At 42.1% G+C, this 23,461-nt stretch overlaps 1 protein-coding gene across 3 annotated transcripts in view; it reads right to left on the bottom strand.

Moving 5' to 3' along the window:
* Positions 1 to 23,461, bottom strand: part of LOC145412596 (protein C-ets-1-like) — a 550,754-nt gene that overhangs the window by 400,411 nt on the left and 126,882 nt on the right. The window contains exon 1 of one of the 3 annotated variants that reach the window (XM_080282509.1): positions 6,986 to 7,118. The exons of the other annotated variants lie outside the window; for them this stretch is intronic. The gene's annotated coding sequence lies outside the window, so the exon portion shown is untranslated. Of the gene's footprint in view, positions 1 to 6,985; positions 7,119 to 23,461 lie in introns of those variants that run through there. 3 annotated transcript variants of the gene reach the window in all.

Raw genomic sequence — 23,461 nt, forward strand, 5'->3', positions numbered from 1 at the left:
CATGATACTCCACCGAGCAGTATATGTTACACTTAAGCGCAGTTTAGGAGCGGAAAGCGCAGTCTAGTACCAAGGTGCACCTCACAACCTGCCACATCACATTAAAGCACACATCACAGCACAGCAGCATCATTTACACAGCCTCGGCACAACTCCCCTGGACACAGCTGACTGAGACACAGCAATCTTACTTTCAGCATCACAGCTACACTAAACTCACCTTCCAAGGTCAACAGCCTACACCATCTCACAGTACCAAATGCGCAGTAGAGTACCACATCGCACCGCACAGTACTACAGCACTTCATACCTCCCAGACAACATCACTACCCAGCAATATCACCAACCAGTTTACAGCCTCTCACGCGACAACACAGCACCACAAACCATTTCACAACATCATACACCACAACACAAGCCACTTCAAAGCCACCCACCAACTCACCCTCCCCCCCGACACCCACACTCCCCCCCACAGCATAGTTTACACAGCCTGAGCACAGTTGTCCCTGGTACAGCTGAGCCCAGGTGACCCCGCCACAACAACAGGAAGTGGGGACTTGATTGAGACGGCGAGGGAGAATACAAATTAGACCATGATGCAGCAGTAAAGGCGTGAGTGAAGAACCTGCAATAAACCACAACAAACACAACTATAAGGCAAATGAAAGTCGAGAGATGAATGAAAAATGATGCAATTAAGGAGTCATGAGATAAGTGAAAATGATGCAATGAACTAAGATAGGCACACGTACAGGGCAACTGAAAGTCGAGAGATGAATGAAAAACATGCAATAAACCCCAACAGATGGATAGATGTATGATATCTATGACTTGAATCTCAACCTCGGCAGCTAACACTGATGAAAATGTGGAGGAAAAACTTGCATTAACCCCCAGCAGATTTATATAGGACAGGTTTGAGTTGAATCGAAACTCCGTGGTGAACTGGAATTAGCTACTTAAGTGAAAAAAGATACGATAATGGTTAATTTATAGTCAATTGTACGATAATTGAAAGAGAAATCAGTTATAAATCACTCTTAATTACTAAAGTTCACGAGTATTAAACTGAAACTTAAAATTCTTGTCACTTCCGAGCTAGAATTTTTTTTTTTTTTTTTTTTTTTTTTTTGTACAGTACCGATAGTCGTTCCTCCGCTTTGGACGCCCTTCGGTATTTAGGTCAGGTGGTTAACAGCAGACGGTTTTATTTAGACTAACAGCAGATCATACTCTACAAGCAGACAACAGACGATATCCTTCAGCTGAGGGATATGCTGATAGCGGGTTTAAAGCTATAACGATTAACACTTTTACAACTATCCATGTACTAGAGCGTTTTCTTCAGGCTAACCCCAGGCGATTTTCACTCAGCCGGAAGAAAACCTACCAGTTAACCTATTCATTACACTTTATTCTTGTTACCGTCAAATGACTATTAGTATTAGCAGAGACCTTTCGTAGTGAAGAAATATTCATTCAGCTCGATGTCTTTTTCTTGGCTAAATAGAATCGTCTGGCAGCAGCAAAAATGAAATAACTACCGGTAACGTCGTGGCAGCGAAGCGGTTAAATCAATAAGAATGGCCAAGCTTAACTCTAGGAACATTCTCAAATTTCAAACGACAAGATATTTTGAGATTTTTGGCGACACTTGAGCCGCAGGGACCATGTTTTGCATTCACTAAGGATCTTAGCCAATTTTTGGACCTACACGATCCTCCACAACAGTTGCGTTAATTAACATCATAAATATTTTTTTTGTAGGATTCACTATAATATTATTTCTACCGTGGGTATGACATAATCGGCATCTGCACGGGAGAAGCAAAACGAATAAACAATCATCTCCCACACAACGTAAACTCAAAGACAATTTATGAATACGACCTCAGTTCCCACGAGGCGGCGGTTCGACCAGAGTATTGTGCTGCTGACCCAGCCAAACCTGAGTCCTCCTGCTGACCTCGTATTTGCTGTCATGTTGACTTAACCCGGCTAGACTTGGGCTTTGCTGCAGTTTTGTCTTCAGGCATGCTGTGGTTCAGATAGACTTTGAGTTTCAGAATGACACTTTACCTTAGCCTTGCTACCACTAGGCGTTTATATCCAGCACAAGGCAGATCTCTTATTGAGGAGGGATTCAGAACAGCTTTGTATTAGCCCCTTCAGTGGATAGGTTTAAAATAACTTTCCTTCACTCTCTTCAGTACAATGACGTTCTAATGTATGACGGGTTAAAGAAACTACCTCCAATGGTCATTACACTACGCTGAATTATTCTTATTCTTGTTACAGCCAGATAATTCTGTTCATGTTAGGCCAGATATCTCGTAGTGAAGAGCCAGAATGACCTGTTACGTACGAGTACTCCATAATAACAACCTTTTCTAACCTGGCCTAGGCCTTAGGATCAACCTGACATAAATCGTACAGTTGACCTGTTCTAAACTGGGGTACTGAAGTAACCCAACCAGCAATACTGAGATAATTACTACAATATCTAACCTGAACCGTACTCTAACCTCACCTAACATTATCATGTCAAAGTACTAACTGGTTTCAGTAACAGTGCTGACTTCATCTGGTCCAAAGCACTGAGTTGACCGGGCCCGTTAGCACTGACCTGATGTGAACCATAGCACTGATCTGACATGACAAGAACCGCAGTGCTGACCTGACTTGACCTGACCTGATAAGAACCGTAGTGTTGACTTGACATGGCCTGACAAAAACCATTTTACTGACCTGAATGAACCGTTGCACTGACCTGACCTGAACCGTAATATCAGGCTGATCTCCCATGAAATGTAGTCTTGGCTAGACCACAACCTTAGTACTGACCTGACATGAACCGTAGTACTGACCTGATATGAACCATAGGCTACTCAGACAGTATGAAGAACAGTAAATCTTAACTCACATAACCCTTACATTGGCCTGATCTGACCTAAACCTTATCGCTGACCTTACCTGAACCTTTGTACTGGCCTGGCATGAACTGTAGTATTGACTGACATGAACCAGATATTGATATAATCGGAACCGCAAATGACCTGCCTTGAGTCCTGATTTGACCTGACATAAACCTCAATAATAATCTGACCACCTCGTAAACGGGTGCCAAACGGCTTGACCCAACACTTCACAGGTCAACAAGGAGTGTGTTTGCCTGCCCTACCACCCACTCCCTTCCGTGTCCCCACTCCGGCCCCCTTCCTCCTCCCCCGTCGAAACAGTGACTGGGGCTGTATTTATAAACTATCCTAAGCGTAAGTTATATATTATATTGTTTATATATACGTTTGTCATCACTTATACACCTACCATACACTTCACAACAAAACAGAGTAAATATTAAAGATGGCTACTTAGAATGCAAAATGGTCTCCACACACTGTACACAGTACTGTGGCATACTCTTGTGCAAATTGCCATGCTGATTAATAAACAAACAATAAAGAAGAATCCCCACTTTTGTGTGTTTATGTGGCTTGATATTTAATCCGATAAATCCCTTAAAAAAAATCTGGGAGTATTTTGTCTAATAAACAACTATATCGTCTGAAGCAAATTAGTGACGAAATAAGGAAATACACACACACACAAAGAAAGGCATGGAAGAAAGAAAGAAGAAATACGAAAGGAACTGAATAAATATGGCAGGTCTCCACACTAAGAAAACCTAATGAACGTTACGAAATACGATACAAAAAGATGTGACAATACTTGCATTTTGGAGCTGTTTCATTACAAGACCTAATTAACAGTCTTTATAAAAACGGTTCTGTGACTGACCTTGCTCGTGTGTTGACCTAACTTCACATTCTCCCCCCCCCTCTCTCTCTCTCTCTCTCTCTCTCAGACATCCTCAGCCTTTTTCTTTTATTTGACTTTTTATATTTCGCTCCAGCAGTCACATTCTCTCTCTCTCTCTCTCTCTCTCTCTCTCTCTCTCTCTCTCTCTCTCTATCTATCTATCTATCTATCTCTATCTCTCTCTCTATCTCTATCTATCTATCTATCTATCTCCTGGAGGGTTTGCAAGATGAGTGAAAGCCCCCCCCCTTTTTTTTTTTGCTGTTATATTCTTAAACTCTTGTAATGGTTAACTTTTGTCATTACAGAAAAGGGCCGGACCACCTGAAACAAAATCTCTCTCTCTCTCTCTCTCTCTCTCTCTCTCTCTCCGATCATCCTTTGTTTAACTGTTCTACTCAATCATTCATCAGTTCCCCCCATTTTCACTTCTTTTTTTTCCTACAGTTCCCCCTCTGGCTTTCCCCTAACGGTCCCATCACACACACACACACACACACACACACACGTACGTACCCGCCCACCAACCCACATACACCTACCCACCCACACACCCACCCACACACAATGGCGCCTCCTACCAAACTCATCACAACGGCTTCATTTTTACACCAGCCAGCGATTACCCCCTGAGCATGATGAGATATATCCACACTAACTGGATTACCTTCAGGCGATTACTTTATTGTTACATCGGAATATAGTAATGGAGTTAAATGTATCTCCAAAATAAGCCCTTCAGTACGATGATGTCTTTTAATACTTTATTGTGACTACCTCCTCATTACTTTGATCAGCTCATGGGTTCATCTCTGCTTCCTAACTCAGAAAATAATCTTGCAACTTTCTAGATATTTTGCAGGTGTGTTGTATGTGGTGTCGGTTTGGGTATGGGGGAGCAGGAGGAATGGGGGGAGCAGGAGGAATGGGGGGAGCAGGAGGAATGGGGGGAGCAGGAGGAATGGGGGGAGCAGGAGGAATGGGGGGAGCAGGAGGAATGGGGGGAGCAGGAGGAATGGGGGGAGCAGGAGGAATGGGGGGAGCAGGAGGAATGGGGGGAGCAGGAGGAATGGGGGTCACATGAATGAATAAGTTCAATAAATAAATAAATAACGACTCACCTTATAATCATAACTAAAGAGAAAATTCATTAGCAAGTTAATGGTAAAAAATGCGACTAACGATACTCCAGCATCTCATTTCGGTCGGTCTTCTAATCTACAGACAATCTCCGCTGATCCGATCCTTATCTCGCCCCGTCTTTCAACCACCGGGAAAGCCTGATTAATTGTGACCATAAAGAATAATTTCAGTCCGAATTAGCGGCTATAATGAATCCTTGGCCTAATCCTTCCCGCCATCTCACCCCTTCCTTTGATCCCTCCTCGCCGGAACCTCCTCAGATGGGATTAGACTCTCCATGGGCCCTACTTTTAATCTCGTGGTAATCCTAGCCTAACCCAAACTAACTTAACCAGACCTAACCAGACTAAACCTAGCCATATTTAACACTCTCCACCAAACCCGACAAACAAGCCTAACCTAACCATTCCCATTCCCATCTAACTAATCAGAGCAGATCCGTATTAAATCAGCTAAACCAAGCATAACCATATACATTCACATTCAACATAAGTGAAACAAAACATGGTCAAATAAAACCTACCTGAAACACACCTAGCCTAACTTCCGTGATATATCTACCTTCAAATAACCACACCTAGACCTGTAACCTTCCCACCCCCCAGTCTCCCGAACTCTCTATGTAACCCTGATATGCACAAAGAAGCGCTGACAGGCTCCCGACAGAGCAGCCTTGGGATCGCCATCAAACAGGGAGTTAATTCTGCCTGCTTGTTAGCCAGGGGGCGGGCGCATTCAGGCTCCTAAATGCTGGGATTCACGCCACTAATAATGTCAATCCGTATTTCTTTAACCCTCTCTAGTATCATGATTTCTTTATTGTTTATTCTTCCCACTGTATTGCGAGGCCCTCTTTCTTATTTTATTCTTTCCCCTATGTTGCCTTGTCTTTATTGCTTTATTCTTACCCTTTACTGCGATGATTTCTTTAATATTTTATTCTTATCCACGCCAGACCCAACCCAACCAGGTGGCTCCGTGTTTTAACCCCCTTCACTGCAATGGCTTCTTTTTCGTGTCTTGCTATCACAGTGCCGTGAATCGTGTAAATGGAAGACTTATGTCCACTTTTGGAAGAGGATCCAAGCCAAGCCAAAACTGTTGTATCTCCCCATTAACAGCCTCTCCAAGTTTCCCTTTCGACTGATTCTCCCACTCGACTTATCTATTCTTCCATTCGACTTATTTATCCTCCCATTCGACCTATCTCTTCTCCCACCGACTTATCTACTCTCCCATCGAGTTATCTATTCCCTTTTGTCAGCACTAGGCGTAACCAACTACATGAATCCAGTTTAACCTGATCTATGTTGACCTACGTGCACTCAACCCAATCAGACCTACCCATAATCAAACTTAACCAGTGTAACTCAAACCTGACCTAACGAGACTACACAGTTTCATTTTGCTTAGGGGGAATCTTATCCAAATGGAGGGGTTAAATACAGGCGTCAGTAACCCCGTCACTACTGAGGCTCTTTCCTATGCACATGCAGTCGTTAAGTAGAAGCAGAAATAAAACAGTAAGGTATTAAGGGTAGATTTATGTGCAATCACGAAATTCAGCTGTCTCATTATGCGTCCATTTCATCTTATTTAGCCATGAAAAAGTATGTAGTATTAAAATATTTATAATCTCCATTAACCTTTCATTTCCATGAGACTTTGTTTTAAAGTGTATTTTTACTTCAACCTCACGATTTCACTCCGTTTAAGGAAGATTTTTCGCAATGACGGGGATAAATGATTACTCTTAATTTGATATCTGAGGTCATACACTAATGAACTCAAAGTAATCATGTACAGGCAGGCTTCATTATTTGTCAGGGATGTTCCAAAAATATCAAACTATAACTTACGAAAAACTGACAATCAACATACGTCCCAAGAGAACTATAACATGCCATTTCTGTAGTAAACTGTGGACTAAATAACAGAAAAAGCAAGGTAAATAAATGATTCGTAACGAGGATTTATTCTACTTTTAACATATAGACAACTTTCACGCCTATATACTTACAGTGAGGCCGCTGATTCCTGCAGGGAAAGTAAGTATATCCTTGAGTTAACTCGGCGCGAAGATCCCAAAACGCTTCTCCACTCGATCACAAACAGCATCAACAAACACAAATCAACTTCTATGTATCGTACCACCAGCACATCACTCATCCATTATCCTCATCAGAGAACAAACACATGTGACGCGAAGTTGTAAAGAAAAAAAAATCACCACTGTTAAGGCCACATAGAGAACGAAAAATCACTGCTCTGGCGCGGGGTTCAACACACACACACAGGGAGGGAGGGAGGGAGGCAGAATCTGAGCCTTCCGTTGTGAGGTCCCAGGCCGACACTTGGCGATTGAGGTCCGCTAGAGTCCCAGAGAGTAAAGACGCACCCTTAAGTTGCCACCTCATGTAATTCCCCTCATCATTTTTCTCGCTCACTCTTTCTCCACCACTATCTCTACCTCTCTCTCACAGGGGTTACTGGGCATTTGGTACACGCGCGACTAGGTGGACGCGCTCAGCGGTGATTTAGATGCTAAGGGAGGAGCGGAGGAGTTAGGGAGTGGCGGTCTGAGGAGGGTTCTGAGTTGCGAGCTTTCAAGGGAGCGCTGGCCACCTGTTCCCTCCCTGACTCTGCATCTCGGCCTTGGGAGGGAAACAGCTGAGATCTAAACTGGTAAAAAAGAAAAAAAAAAAAAAAGACTACTCACATAATTGCCACTTACACTTGCTCTGGTAGCTTCGTGAGGTGTATTATTTTCGTCATTATATATATATATATATATATATATATATATATATATATATATATATATATATATATATATATATTTATATTCTCTTTAACTGAGGCTGCATCTCAGCCTTGGAACGAAATAAATGAAATATAATTGTGAAACAAAAGTTACACGTTTGCCACTGAATTCGGCTCCAGCAGTGCGGTGTCTTGTTGGTAACCTAAATAAATTCCTTTATTTTGCATCACTGTAATTTTTCTTGTTATTTGTGACAACTTTTCGGTCTCGGAGGAAAACATCTACTGTAAACTACAGTCTGTTTAATCTCGTCTGACAAAGATCCTTTACCCCTTTCAGCTCACTTGATGGCCAAATGTTGGCAGACTGAAGGATAAATTTGACTAGTAACCAAGGAGACCCATTTCTGTCTCATAACTAAGACATCATATTTCACATTCTCTCACATAAAAAAAAAAAATACAGTAAAAAGGAAGTTTTACGACTGCCACTTAAACTCTGGTTTGTTTGGTGCTCTGTCATTTTTTAATCTCACTTGTGACGTACTTCTCATGTTATTTGTAGCTTTTTATATCCGTCTTTGAGGGAAACCTATGAGCTCTACGCCTGTGAAAGAAGAGCTTACATGGCTCACACAGCTCTAGGACGGTATTTTGGTAGTCTGGTGTGTTGTGGGTAAACAGATTTGGAGTTAGCTTTTTTTTTCTTTTTTTCTTTTTTTCTTTTTTTGAAATTTTTCCTCATATTTGTGACCGAATCTCAGCCTATGAAGAAAATACGCGCACACACACACACACACACACACACACACACACACACACACACACACACACACACACACAAGGCTGCCAAGTTACGTCTTCGGTAGTACTTTGATGTATTGTATTTGTCATGGTATTCCTGACGTATTTTGCTTGCTATCTGTGACTGCATCTCAGCCATGGAAGCAAAACAGCTGAGATCTGAACTAGGAAAGAAAAAATAAGTAAATTACATGATTACCACTTGCACTCTGCTCCAGTAGTTTGGTTGTTTGGTGTGTTGTGGGAAGATACACTCGGCTTTGGTTTGGCTGCTTGGAATCCTCCGTGTGTTTTTTTTTTAAGACTACAAAACGTCCTTGAGGGGAAATTACGTATGATAAAAATAACGAAGAAGTTACATTACGTGACTTCCACTTAAATTCTGCTCCGGTGACGCTGTGTGTGTGTGTGTGTGTGTGTGTGTGTGTGTGTGTGTGTGTGTGTGTGTGTGTGTGTGTGTGTGTGTGTGTGTGTGTGTGTGTGTGTGTGTGTGTTTTCATCATATTTTCAGTGAGAGTGAGGAACAGTGTCTGATTCAGTGGAGGAGGAGGAGAAGGAGGAGGAGGAGGAAGATGGCGAGTGAGGGGGAGTTTAAATGGAAAAGGAAGGACAGGCTGAACAAAGGGAGGGAAAGAAGAGACGGTTTAGCCTCTCTGGAGTGATGGGGAGGGGGGAGGGGGGAGGGGTGGAAGACAGAGGGGGAGGGGGAACTGAGAGGGTCGGATGAGGGGCGGAAGGTGGGTAGGGGGCCATATGAGGAAGGAAGGGAGGGAAGAAGAGACAGATTGGTGGAGGAGAGGAAGAAAAAAGACAGTGTGTGGTGGAAGGAAGGAGAGACAGAGGGATGGGGGAAGGGGAAGAAAGGGTATTGGAGGGAAAGAAAGAGGGATAGATAAGTGTATTGGTGGGAAGGAGGGAGAGAGTGGCAGGGTGATGGAAGGAAAGAGTGGCAGGGTGATGGAAGGAAAGAGTGGCAGGGTGATGGAAGGAAAGAAAGGCAGGGTGGTGGAAGTAATGAGAGACAGGGAGGTGGGCGGAGGCAGGGACAGGACGGGTAGAGACAGAAGACGAAAAACACTGGATGTTGGAAGGAAGTAGGGAAGAAGAGACAAGGATGTGGAGGGATGGAGAGTGGGGAGAAGGTAAGAGGGTGGGTGGACTAAGAGTGTCGGATGAAGGAAGGAAGAGAGTGGTATAGTAGAGAAGGAAGGGAGGGGATGAGCAGGGTGGTGAGGGGAGGGGGGGGGAAGGGCTGCACTCACTTTTCATGGCGGTGTAGGTGGTTGGGATCCATCGTTTGGCGGGAAGTAAGAAGGTGTAGGCTGAGGAGGGTACAGAATTTGGCATCAGGAGTGAGTGTCAGGGTGGGATGGGGGGTACGGTGAAATGGTGTAAGGGAAGGTGACTGTAAGGAGGGACAAGTGACTGGGTGAGATGGGAGTGGGGGGGGGGAGGTGGAGCAAGTGTGCGGGGTAGATCCGTGTAAGGTGGAGTGGATCTGGGTGTAATTAAAGATGGAAAAGTATGTGGGTGGAGTGGGTAAAAGATGAAGTGGGCGTGGGTGTAGGTGAGTGTTGAGGTGTAGCAAGATGGCCTGCTCACCTGCTTCTATTCTGGCTGTCCCTAATACTTTCTCACGTTTTCCTTCTCTGTCCCACCTCTTCAATATTCTTCTCCCTCTCCTTTATAAAAATGAATCTATGGTAGGATTGGTATCTGGCTGGAGGATGAACCGGGGAGGAAAGAAAGGAGGAGGAACTTAGACGAGGGAGAAAAGTGAGGGAGTGGGGGGCGTGGAGGAGTAAAGAACGATGATGTTGGGCATCTGGGGAAGGGATGGGGTAGAGTGAGGTGGGTACTGAGGGACTGGAGTGAGGTGGTTCATAAATGGGTAATGAGAGTGTCGGTGTAAGATGAGTGACAAGATCTAACAATGAGTTCATTTTATGGGGTATTGATATGGGGTACTGATATAGGAGCTAATGCTGGGATGCTGGAATGGTGGGTAGATGATGGAATGGTGGACTGATGTTGGGATGCTGTGTAGATGCTGAGACAGTAAGGTCGGTGTGGGATGGTGAGGTGGACGTTGAGATGGTTAAGGTGGATGTAAGATGGTGAGGTGGGTGTTGGGATGGTGGATCGATGTTGGGAAGGTGTATGGGTGTTGAGATGGTAAGGTGGATGTAAGATGGTGAAGTGGATTTTGGAACGGGGCGAAGGTACTGAGGACAGAATGAAATCGGAAAAAAAAAAAGTGGACAGAGGAGGGTGAGAGGGTGTGGGTAACCGCTGGGAAGTGTGTGGTGACTTAGAACAGGATATGAGATGGATGGGGTGTGGGAATGATCTAGCGAAGGTGTCGATAAGGGTTAGGAGAGTGAATGGTTTGAGTGTGGGGTGGGAAAAGTGCCAGAGATGGGAGGGATGTGATTATGGGGTGATACAAAGGAGTTTTAATAAATTCTTTGATTGGGAAGGATGTAAATGAGGGGTTGGGAAGATGTGGGTGAAGGCTAGGAGGGGTGGGAGTGAACGGCAGGAAGGGTGTGAGTAAGGGGTAGGAAGGGTGTGAGTAAAGGGTGGGAAGGGTGTGGGAGAGGGGCGAGAAAGGTGAGGGTGAAGGGTGTAGGAAGGGTAAGGGTGTGAAAAATGGTTCCTCCTCCAAGACACCAGATCCGTTGCTGGTGTAGGTGTGGTGTGGTGGCGGCGTCTGGTGTGAGTGTGGGTCGAGTGGCCGCTCCTCCTCCCTTGTTCCACTACCAACTCTCACACTTCATCCTTTCCTTCATCTTGCTCTTCATACCTACGTACAGGATGCCACAAGAGTCCCTCTGCAGTAACAGACAGAAGATGTGGCAGTGTGAGGCTTAGGTGTGTGTGTGTGTGTGTGTGTGTGTGTGTGTGTGTGTGTGTGTGTGTGTGTGTGTGTGTGTGTGTGTGTGTGTGTGTGTGTGTGTGTGTGTGTGTGTGTGTGTGTGTGTGTGTGTGTTTTATACAAGCGTTAAGTATGGTAATAATGAGATATGGTAATTTTACTACCCAGTACTTTTTCTAACGTCCTATTGTTTTAAGAGTTATGTATACTGGCAGACGAACAGATGAAATATAAAACACTACGGTAATGTATGAAACATAAATAATTTTGGATGCAGGATGAGGTGTCACTGATTACTACTGGAAGGCTCAAGGATGCAATTTCCTTCTACACTGATGGCTTTACAACTTACTGATCATCATTTCAAGCGTGCACAAACTGTAACCTGTGACTCTGGAGATTTGTGGAGCAGAATTTATATTATCCCAGTTGTTTACACGTAATCGTACCTTGACTACATGTTAATGAGTGTATGATTACGACGAATCAACCAAAATACAATCACAAGAGAGTGTACAATATTTAACACGCTGTTGGTAACGCCGCCAATGGGAGCGGTTAAGGAGGAAGATGGAACTGTAAAGGCGCTCAAATAATAAAAATAAAGTGGTGGATGGAAAAATACTGAAAACACTCACACCAAACAGGATAATCCATACCTTCAAAATCTCTCGGCTACACCTCTACGTCGTATTCTACGTAGTACAAGAGGCTTTGCATATTTTCTTAAGAAATATATTTTGCATTTTACGACTGAACAGTTTCCTCCATGCTGTTTACGTCGTTTTTTATATCGACATACTTTGCATCAGTGACATATATGAGGATGCTGAGGTGTAAGGTGGAAAACAAATCGAGGAGTAAAAGGTGCTACGAAGTCTACAGTGCCATTTAGAGGTGAAATTCTCGAACATATTTGTGATCAACGCCCTGTCGTAACTGATGGGTTTTCCCAAGAAGGACAAAAAAAAAAAAAAGTACAGGATCTTCCCATGTCTCTTGTTCCTCCTAGAAAAACAAATCTTGTTGTGGGAGAAATATTATCATAGATTAATATACATTCTTTTTAACAGGAAGATCAAGAAAAAGACAGCATAGAACTCTCCATATATCTCGTTGTTCTTGCAAAATCAAATCTTAAGTTACGACAGGGAATCCATCGTAAGTACCTATGAGAAACCCATCCCAGAATACAGCCTAAGCCGACCCTGAGGTTCTGTTGAATATCCAGGGTCGAGATAACTAACACGAGGACCGGTGTATATGGTGGAGGCCCCAGGAACACACCACGTCTACTCTATCTCGCTTTGTTTACGTCTCAAGATTACGGTCAGGGGGCTTGGAAAATTTCGCCTCACAATTCCTATTTTTGTGCGTGATCTCCGGTTTTCTTATGTTTATATCTGGGATTATTTATGGCATACCTTTCCTCCTCTTTCTTCCTTCATTTTCTCTTCTCACTGTCTTTCAAAATTTCCACTCACATTCTCTCCTTACGTGCTTCATTTTCATTCTTTTCTGCTTTTATCATAACTTATTTATGGCTCTAGTTCTCTCTAAATCCTCCCTCTTCTCTCTTTCTCTTCTTCTCACTGTTTATCAAAATTTCGTCTCAGCTCATACTTTTTTATGCTTGACCTCCACCTCTCGTTCGTTTTATCAGAACTTATTACATATTATGCCTTATTCTTCCTCCCTGCACTATATATTTTATCGTTGATCAAAATTTACCATGATTATTCCTCTCTATGTACGCGTTCAACTCTGTGTTTTTATCATGACTTATTTATGGCATACCTTCCATCATCCTTCCTCCACTCATTCTCCTACGCACTGTCTAGCTGAATTTCTCCCTCACATTTCCTCTTTTTGTGTCTGACCTCTGGCTCTATCTGTTTATATTCCTACTTCCATCCTCCTCTTCATTCACTCATTCTTTTTCTCGCTGTCTTCAAACTCTAGCTTTACACACACAATTTCTTGGGTCATGCTGCAGAAAAAGATAAAATGTTTGACTCCTCACTCACAAAATCTGCCCACACCCAAAACCATATCCACATCCACACTAACACATACTCCTAGCCATTACTCACTTTTAACACCCACACCCACATCAACATCCACGCCCAAACCCACGTCAATAGCTACTTCCAAGCTCATGCCTACACTCATACCCAAATCTACAACTACACCAAATCCACACCGAGTCACTTCTACACCATCATCCAAACTCACATCCAGACCCACACCGTCACTCACGTCCACAAAACACTTTCAGCACTCAACACAACATCAGCCTCTCTCTCTCTCTCTCTCTCTCTCTCTCTCTCTCTCCCAAGCACCTTCCTAATATTCCGCATGACCTCAGCCTAAACGGTGAACTAAGACGCTGTACACTCACTGCCCACGCCCACACGCACACCCACCTCCTGCCCACACACACATGTCCACCTTCTCCCCCTACGTACACACCACACCTTCCATACAAGCATGCCTTCCAAACATACACACACACACACACACACACACACACACACACACAAAGCACCAGTGTTCACATTACACACGTACCTCTACATAGGATACATTTCTCTCTCTCTCTCTCTCTCTCTCTCTCTGAACTATTGCCCGAGGTCGCGTGAGTCCCCATCTCCACCGCCGCCTTCGCAGTCAATACCCGTTCCGCAAAAATCCATTAAAAACAATATTGCCGGCCGATTGCGAATAAAATAACGCGGTCGGTAAAAGCGGTGGAGGAGAAGTGGACAGTAGTGGAGTGAAGTTCTGTGTATTTTCAAGAGGAGAGATTAAACACGGAGGGGATGTGGTCCGTGAACCCTGGTGTTGGTATAATAATTATTTCTTATTGTGGGTGGAATGGTTGGTTGGTTGGTTCTGCGGAGGCCATGCAGTTATGCCTATCTACCTACTACTACTACTACTTCTACTACCACTACTACTACTACAACTATTGTTACTATTATTATTACTACTACAACCACTACACTACTAGTACTTCTACTAGTACTACTACTACTACTACTACTGCTACTATTACTACTACTCATAATAATAATAATAATAATAATAATAATAATGATAATAGTAATAATAATGATAACCAGTAAAGTGCTCTTTGTGAGCTAGTGACGAGCGAGCAAGCGTTTGTACAAACGTTTATCATCATAATTTCGTCTTGGTGTAAACTTTCGACATATCTGGCGAGGCAGTTCACCAACAACAAAGAATAATTGAGCTAAAATATTTACTTTCTCGCGTTTTCTCTATGGATATGCATATAGCGAGGATCCGTAGCAATTATCACACGCGCAATGTTCAATTCTCTGCTCCCGACTTGCCATGTCAACGAACTGCGTCGATAAACGCTTGGCTATTGATCGAATGATAAAACCACAAAATGAGGCGATTATCCTTACTTATTTCACTCCCCAAACACAGAAAAATCTTTCATGTAAAATTATGAGCTTACTATCCGATATTTAATTGTTAGAATTCATGCAAGAAAACACAGTGTTACAAAAGAAGATCTTTTTAAATCCGATATCATAGTGAAGTATGTCCACTGATGTCCTCGGTACATTCCCTTGGAAAGCTGAGATTCCAAGGGGTTTCTTTGTCTCATTAGCAAATATATAGCTAAAAACAAAATTCATTGAATGTATCTACTGCCTGGTGAAAGGATCTCTTCTCTAACTCACACAGTAGAAAAGTTATCAGCCTCTGAAAACCATTGCGGTCGGGCCGTGTCGTGTCGGGCCTCTCATTTCTCTGCTGAACACAGAGTAAACATCGCTTCGCTCGCTCATAACGATGAGGATGATGATGATGATGATGATAATAATAATAATAATAATAAGAAGAAGAAGAAGAAGAAGAAGAAGAAAAATACATTACTAAACTCTTCCTCATAGCCGTACTCAAATCAGTTCCTCGTCTTTTGCTCTTTCAGTAACTTCTTCATTCTTTTCGTTCAACTAGTTCTTCCTCTGCTCCATTCCCATCCTTCAGAAAGCCCTTCCTCTTCTCCATCCTCATCCTCTTGCACGTTGTTCCTCTTTCTCACCCTTTATCATCAGCTACCAACTTTTTCTCATACTACTCCTTCAACCAGCTTTACCTCTTACTTCAACTGTTTCTCGTCGTCTTCTTCATTCTTGCCCCCAACTACCTCTCCATTCCGTTTTAACTTCTTATCCTCTTCCTTCACCGAACTTTTCATCTCTCTCTTCTTTCCATCCCTTTCTCTCTTTTCTACCAACCCTTCCTCCTCTTTCTACCAACCCTTCCTCCCTTTATTACCAACTCTTCTTCCCCTTTTTACCAACTCTTCCTCCTTTTTCCTACCAACCCTTCCTCCCCTTTTCCATCAGGTCTTCCCCCGCTTTTCTATCAACTCTTCCTCCCTTTTCTAGCAGCTCTTCCTCCGTATTCTACCAACTCTTACTCCATATTCAACCATCTATTCCTCCCCTTTCTACCAACTCTTTCTCCCTTTCTACCAGCTCTTTCTCCCATGTCTACCAACTCTTCCACTCTTTTCGACTAACTCTTCCTTCTTTTCTTACGAGCTCCACCTCCTCTTTCTTCAAACTCTTCCTCCTCCTCTTACTACCGTCTTTATCATCTCCTTCATTATCCTTTTCACCCTCTTCCTGTCAGCTCTTCCTCAGCACGCCAACTAACTCTTCTTCTTTGCAAGCCCTGTATTGTTCTCCTCCCACGTTCTACCAACTCTTCAATTTACTCCTCGTTCCTCTACTTTCCGTCTCTTCTTCCTTCTCCTACTACCAACTCACTCCTCTCTTCTGTGTACCACCTCTTCCTCCTTTTGCTCTTGCCAACTCTGAACCCTTTCACTGCGATGACGTGGTATTTTAGTTTATGCTTCCTATTTCCAGTCTGTACTATTCAACTTAAGGAAAGATGTCTCGTATTGAGGAGGTTAATGGGGGAAACATCTAACGCTTCCAGTTCGAAAAATCTCTCCCAACCAGAAAAAAAGTCTGAATAAAATAAATATGAAGTTCTCGGCTTATGGGGTTAACTACGCTTCCGGGAGTCTCTTTCTCTCTTTTTTTTTTCTTTCTTTTTCCGGAATCCCCCCCCCCTCGTCATCCGTAATTTCTTCCCATTTCTGTATTTCTCCTACTTTCCTCTCCTCGTTTATTATTTTACTTTTCACTTTTCGCCACAGTTATTTTCTCGTCTCATTTTCTGTTCTTGAATTTCTTTCTTTATCTTTTCATTTTCATCACCTCTGTTCTTCCCTTTTCATCCCTTCAGTCGTCAATCATGCTACTTTTAATTTCGTCATCATTTTCAGTTCTCTGCTCATTTCTTGTCATAATTTCCCCTTGTACCGCCTCCCTTTCACTCTTCTTTTTTATTGTCAAATCTTTCAACAAATTTTCTTTCTCACTTTATCCCTTCCTTCATATCTTATATTCTCTGTTTTCGTCTCTCTTTTCACGTAAGCGTCCAATACTGCTAATTTCGGCTCCTTTCTTATTTTCTCTCCGCTTCTTGTTATATTCTCCAACTTCGTTTCCTTCTTTTCAATTTCTGATCCCACACTTATATCCCTTCCATGCCAAAGCTTCCTACATTTCATTTTTCTTTTTTTCACTTTATCTTTCTGCGTGTCTTATTTCACTCTCATTTTGGTCTCTTTCTTTTCATTCGTTGGTCACTCTTTTATCTTTCTAGTGGTCAAACCTCTTCTGAAAACTCTAGATTTAATTTGTCTTACTTCATTTCACTCGTAACTTCATATATTTTCCCTTTTTGTCTCTCTTTTCGCTGCACCTTTCCTCCTGACCTTCCTCTGCACTTTTTCTTCTCAGCCTCCTGCTCTTTTTACACCCTCTTTTTCCCCAGCGCCACTCCATCGTCACCTCTTCAGCCTCACCTTATTTTTATTATTTTATTCCTTTCCTTCCTTTTTCCTTTTCTTTCATAGCACCTAACCCTTCCTCCTCCTCATCCTCCTCCAACACCTGTCCTTCTCTTTCACCAAACACTTCCGTTTCCTTCTCCTCCAAAACAAACTTCTCCTTAACCTTCTCTTCTCTCCAAAAACCACCGTTCTTTCCCTCCATCTCCTGTCTTTCCCTTTCCTCCATCTACCCTTCTTTTTCTTCCAGCACCTACCCTTCTCTTTCTTCCAGTATCCACTCTTCCCTTTCTTCCACCACCTACCCTTCCTTTCCCTTTCCTGCAACACCTTTACTTTCCTTTCCCAACAGCAAGCGTTCCATATCTTTCAACACATGCCCTTCACTTTCCTCCAACACTTGTTCTTCCTACTTCCTATTCATCTACTGTAGCTTCCCTTCTCTCTCATTACACCATGTTTATTCTAACATGACAGATTTCTAACCTTCTTCAGCCACGTTGATGGCCAAGTGTCGTCAAACTGGAGGGTCGATTTGGCTGGTAACCAACTTCTTGACCAAGGCTTACTGAATTGCATGCCACCAAGACTTAGTATCCAAGTTGCAGGAGTAGCCCAGTTCCGTCAGAGGTAAACAACCCGATTACAATACACAACTGGTATTTTTCAGCTTTCCCTTTCTCGTTCGTTATCTTCATTCTCCTTGTATCCTTGATCTTTCCCCTACTCCTCTCCACCTTTCTTTTCTTTCTTTATGTTTCTCCGTTAACTTAACGTTCCCTCCTGCTCCTGCCTACTTGGACTAATCCCGTCTCTGTCCCTCCCTCAGTCTTTCTCATACACTTCCTAGTTCACCCTCAGTTCCCTAGCTCTTCATCTCAGTCATCTCTTTCCTCCAGGCCTCTTCAACTCTTTTCCAACTCTACTTCTGCCATTCATAGTCACCCATCCCTCACCTACTGCATTTATGCTTTAATCATTCATCTATTATAGCCACACCGGCTACAGGCAAAAATTGTGTCGATATAAGCGCCGTGAATTGTTCAAATGGCTAAATTATATCCAAAGATGCCAGGGTTGTTCATAGGAGGAGATACAGCAGTATTCAGCTTGACTCCGAACCCCTGCTTGCGTGTGGACAAGGGTACAATATATGATGCTACTGTATATGGACGCATATGCTTCGTCCCTACTCATATCTAATGAGCACCCATACGTTGAGCCAAAACTTTTGTATCACCCAGGACACAACTCAAAAACAAAATGACTAAATTATGAAGCTTTTAGTATAGTCCCTGATTATTTGTTTTTTCTCTGCTCAAACCTCATTCGTTTATGTGTCATGAGCCGATTAAAAGATAAGGTGTTACGTGAAGCTATAAACATAAAGTCTTTAAGAGATAACATATCATGGTTAATTTATGAAGTACCATTAGAACTTATAAATTTAGATATAACCCTCGAATTTGGCTGTTAACATTAAAGATATGGTAAAAAAAAAAATCTGTACTGAATCAGTGTCCATTTAACAACTGCCACACTTGTTTTGATTCAGCTGTTATTATATAAGCAATTTGCTGTTTCATATTATTTTTTTCCATACTGAATGAATGTCAGTTAGACCACTTTAATATCTGTTTGGAAATATGTTAAATATTACAGATGCATTCTGCTGTACTATATAATTTAGAAAAACAAAATTCATGGAGACACACGTAAACCTGTGACTGCAGCCAAGGACTCCTTCACTGACGGAGTCTCCCCTAAACTGAACATATTCCCGTGGTAACAAGACCGAAATAAAGACGACATCATCGTAAAATAAAGATAAGGCAGATTATCGTTATCCTTTCTCTAAAAGAAAAGTCTTATCCTCTGGCGGTAACAGGAAGGCAATGAAAGACGTCAGCACTCTAAGGGGTGAAGGGGATAATCAGTGTGGCTGTACGGTGAGTATCCCTGTGGTTGCGCTTAAGTGGCAGACATCATACTGGCTGTTCATGGGAGGAGGGAAATTTCATGTGTGTTGTTAGGTGATTAAGCGTATATTATGGAGTCACCAGACTGAGGTGATTCTGTATACAGTGACGAATCTTTGAACTCAGTGACGTGTTTCTGTGCATTTTATCAAGTATTTTGTGAATATTGTGTAGTGAATTTGCATAAACAGTGAGAAAATACTTTGTATATGAATTCTTTACTTTACTTATAATGTGAGGTCATTCTGTGTATACTGTGAAGTGCATTAAGTGTATACTGTTAGATGATTCTGTGCATACTGAAAGGAAATTCAGTGTAAATTATGACGTGATCCTGTGTATATAGTGATGATGCTAGGTATATTATGAGGTGATTCTGTGTATTTTATGAGCTGATTCTGTGTATATGTACAGATGACAGTGCAGCCTATACTATGAGGTGGTTATATGTACACTAAGGTGTTTATTCCTTGAGATGATTCTGTGTATATTACGACGTGACTCCGTGCACATTATAAAGTGATTTTGTGTATATTATAAGGTGATTCTACGTATACTGAAGCGATTCTGAGTATGAGGCGGGTCTGTGAATATTATGAAGTGATTCTATGTACAGCATGAAACGATTCTGTGTATATTACCAGGTGATTCTAGGTATACTATGAGGTGGTTCTGTGTATATTATGAGATGATTCTGTGTACACTGAGATGACCCTGTGTATCTTGCGAGGTGATTCTTCTTGTAATGTAAGGTATCATAGTGTACACATTCAAACATTCACGTATATTTAAGTCCATGAATAAACGCCCGTGTGTGTGTGTGTGTGTGTGTGTGTGTGTGTGTGTGTGTGTGTGTGTGTGTGTGTGTGTGCGCGCAAGTAAGGTGACTGTCCTCCCTCAACCTCAACACCACATGAGAAACAGGACATTGGTGGGGGTGGGATGGGGCATATCACGGAAAACTCAGAAGACATACATACATACATACATATCCGTACGTACATACATACATACATACATACATATAGTACATCCATATATACAGACAGACATACCGTACAGACAAGCAGACAGAAACAAATATGGATACAGAGAGAGAGAGAGAGAGAGAGAGAGAGAGAGACAGACAGACAGACAGACAGACAGACAGAGAGAATCCTGTGATGCGCAACACCTTTAAGAAAATACAAACATGTCAACCGAGAAATAAGAAAAAAAAAAAAAGATTAATAGGAATGAAAAGGCGAAATGGCAATCCTCAGTGTGGGTAAAAATGAGAGAGAGAGAGAGAGAGAGAGAGAGAGAGAGAGAGAGAGAGAGAGAGAGAGAGGCAAATTCTGAGAAGCGCAACACTTAACATGAAATACAAACACACCCGCCGTAAAAGATAAAAACGAAAAAAACAAGATGAGTGAAAAGACGAAATAGGAATCCGTAAATTGTCATGAAAAATGAAGACAATTAATTTAAAAAAGAAAGAAAGAAAATGGATGGAGGAGAAAGTAAATAAGTGGGGAAAGACAGCCAATTTCTGAGAAAGGAAACACTTGGAATACACACCAAGTAACAGTCTAAAAAAAACAGGAGGAATATAGAGACGAGATGGAAAGTCACAATGCGCCATGAAAATGAGATAAGTTCGCCCTTTCATGGTCTGGGCAACTCTAGCATTCAACACCGGACGATTTTATTCAGGGATGAGAGGGGTTTTGGATTCTGAGTGCTGGCAGTGGCGAAAGTGGAGGAAATATAACTGAGGAAAAAAGTGGAAAAAAAAAACTATTGAGAATAAGAAGTGGAAATATCAAAGTTTAGTTACAAAAAGGTAAATTAAAAAATCACAGAGGAAGAGGCCAAACGAAGAGAAAAATACAGGTATGAGGAAGATAACTAAGAAAGGAAACATAAATGCTTGTCTCTAAAAACAAAGGTTAAAAAAAGGAAACAATGTACTGTAATAAAAACGAATATTTTAAATGAATATGAGCGAGAGAAAATTGAGAAGAACAAGGTGAACGAGCGAGAAGAACATTGGCGAAAAGATGATGATAAAGAGGCAAAGCAAACTGTCAAAGTCACCCATAATCGAAAGTAAACATAAGCAGAAGAAAAGGACAGTCGGCGATAAAAAAGAAAAAAAAACGACAAAGAGAATATAAAAAATACTACCAGAAATCCACAAAGGGTCAATTATAAACGAAGAGAGATTAGAAATGACAGAGACAAAGGGGGAGATTAAGAAGACAAGTGAGAAAAATCAACAATTCCAAAATGTTTTTTAAAAACTGGGTAAAAAAAAAAAATGAGAGCAACGGAGTATGAAATGGAAATCCTCAAAATGTCAATAAAAACGAAATAAGTACAATAACAACAACCACAATACTATTACTACTACTACTATACTACCACTACTACTACTACTACTATGATGATGATGATGATGATGATGATGATGATTAGAAAGAAAGTACGAACGAGGAAAAAGCTGTGTCAATAAAATAAACAATAACGATGAGGTGACGGAAGTAAAAAACTTCTAAGAGCGAAAAAAAACGCTGCAAGTGTCAATAAAAAAGGAGATAAATAAAAACAAGTGAGGATGGGGGCAATAAAATGTGCGTGGAAAAAGCTGTGCGTTGATGCGGTGAGTGTCGGAATGAGGCGGGCGGGTGGGCATGTGACTGGTGAAGTGGGCGAGGCAGACAACGCACCGCTGCCTCCACACCCCATTTCAGCAGGTAATTCATATATATATATATATATATATATATATATATATATATATATATATATATATATATATATATACGGGTATACCGTTAAACCTACCTGTATCTATCTTCTCATTTTAGAAAATCCAAACCCTTCCTCTGTTTACTTATCTATCTATATGTCTATTTTGTCACTTCAGTAGATCTACGACTCCCCCCCCCCGCATCATTCTGTTACTGGAATCGTCATTACTCTTTCTGCCCCTTTTTACTGCCGCACACCTGTCTGTCTGTCTGCCTTTCTGCTTGCATGCCTGCCTGCCTGTTCTGTGTGTGCTCGTCTCCCATTCTGTCAGCGTGGGGTCTGTGTAATCTGCCTGTTTGTGCTGCCAGTCTGCCAAACCCCTCTACTGCCTCTTCTTATGTTTATAATTGTCTATTTTATGCATGCCAGAATACGTCCTTTGATTCCTCTCACTTGTCTGCTTCTCGTACTCTGTCTGTCTGTCTACTTTCCAGTGTTTGTGTCAAGAGGTCTGTTGGTCTGGGTGACGCACAGGTTCGAACCCACTTGATATAACTGAAGGTTTTTTCCATTATGTACTGTCACAAACCCCATTATTATTGTGCCATCTAAAAAGCGTCCAAGTTGGACCCGAAACTGTTTTATCTTTATAACAAACACATTTCCAGTACGTGACTTTTAACATGAGTAACAAGTTATAAGGCTTACTGCAACCTAGGAGACCATTTAATATGTAGGGTGGTAACCATACAGCGAACAAATCAATACCCGGTGGTTTAGTGGATTAAAGCGTCCAAACGGATCTGGCACAAATTGTTTAGATCTAAGGACTGGTTCAGGTTCACTGTTCAGATAATGCCACCCAGCTGCGAGTGACTGATCATTTGCACCATAAATGTCTGGACCTAATAACTTGGCCCCAGGCCCCTAGGAACCTGATGAGGTAGTTAAAGTGTTATGCGGTGAAGAAAGGTATAATTCTCCCGTTGTGGATTACCGTAGCCTAGCCACGGGACGTATATGGGACTGCCTGTTACCCTTTTATCTTCTGATTACAGACCATTCCATCTTAAGTACTGTTTTGCTAATATCATGCTGTGTCTGTTACTTTTTGTTGGTTATTTATAGTAAGGCCTTCTAGGTAATCACAAATGTGTGGATATGAAGAAGGGGTAGGCTACGATGTAGCTGTTGGGTGCTTTGTGTCAGGTGTAGGTTATGGTGATGCAGGTATGGTGTAGTGATGTAGGGGTGGTGGTGAAGGTGTGTTAACACAGGTGCAGTGATGCAAGTATGGTAGTACAGGTGTGGTGTGGTGGTGCAGGTGTGGTGGTACAGATGTGGTGTTGTGGTACAGGTATGGTGCTGCGATGCAGGTGAGGCGTGGTGACGGTAGTATGATGGTACAGATGTAGTGTGGTG

The sequence above is a fragment of the Coenobita brevimanus genome, chromosome 93 (genome assembly GCF_032717465.1).
Source record: "Coenobita brevimanus isolate Jiangsu-jjx chromosome 93, ASM3271746v2, whole genome shotgun sequence".
Lineage (NCBI taxonomy): Eukaryota > Metazoa > Arthropoda > Malacostraca > Decapoda > Coenobitidae > Coenobita > Coenobita brevimanus.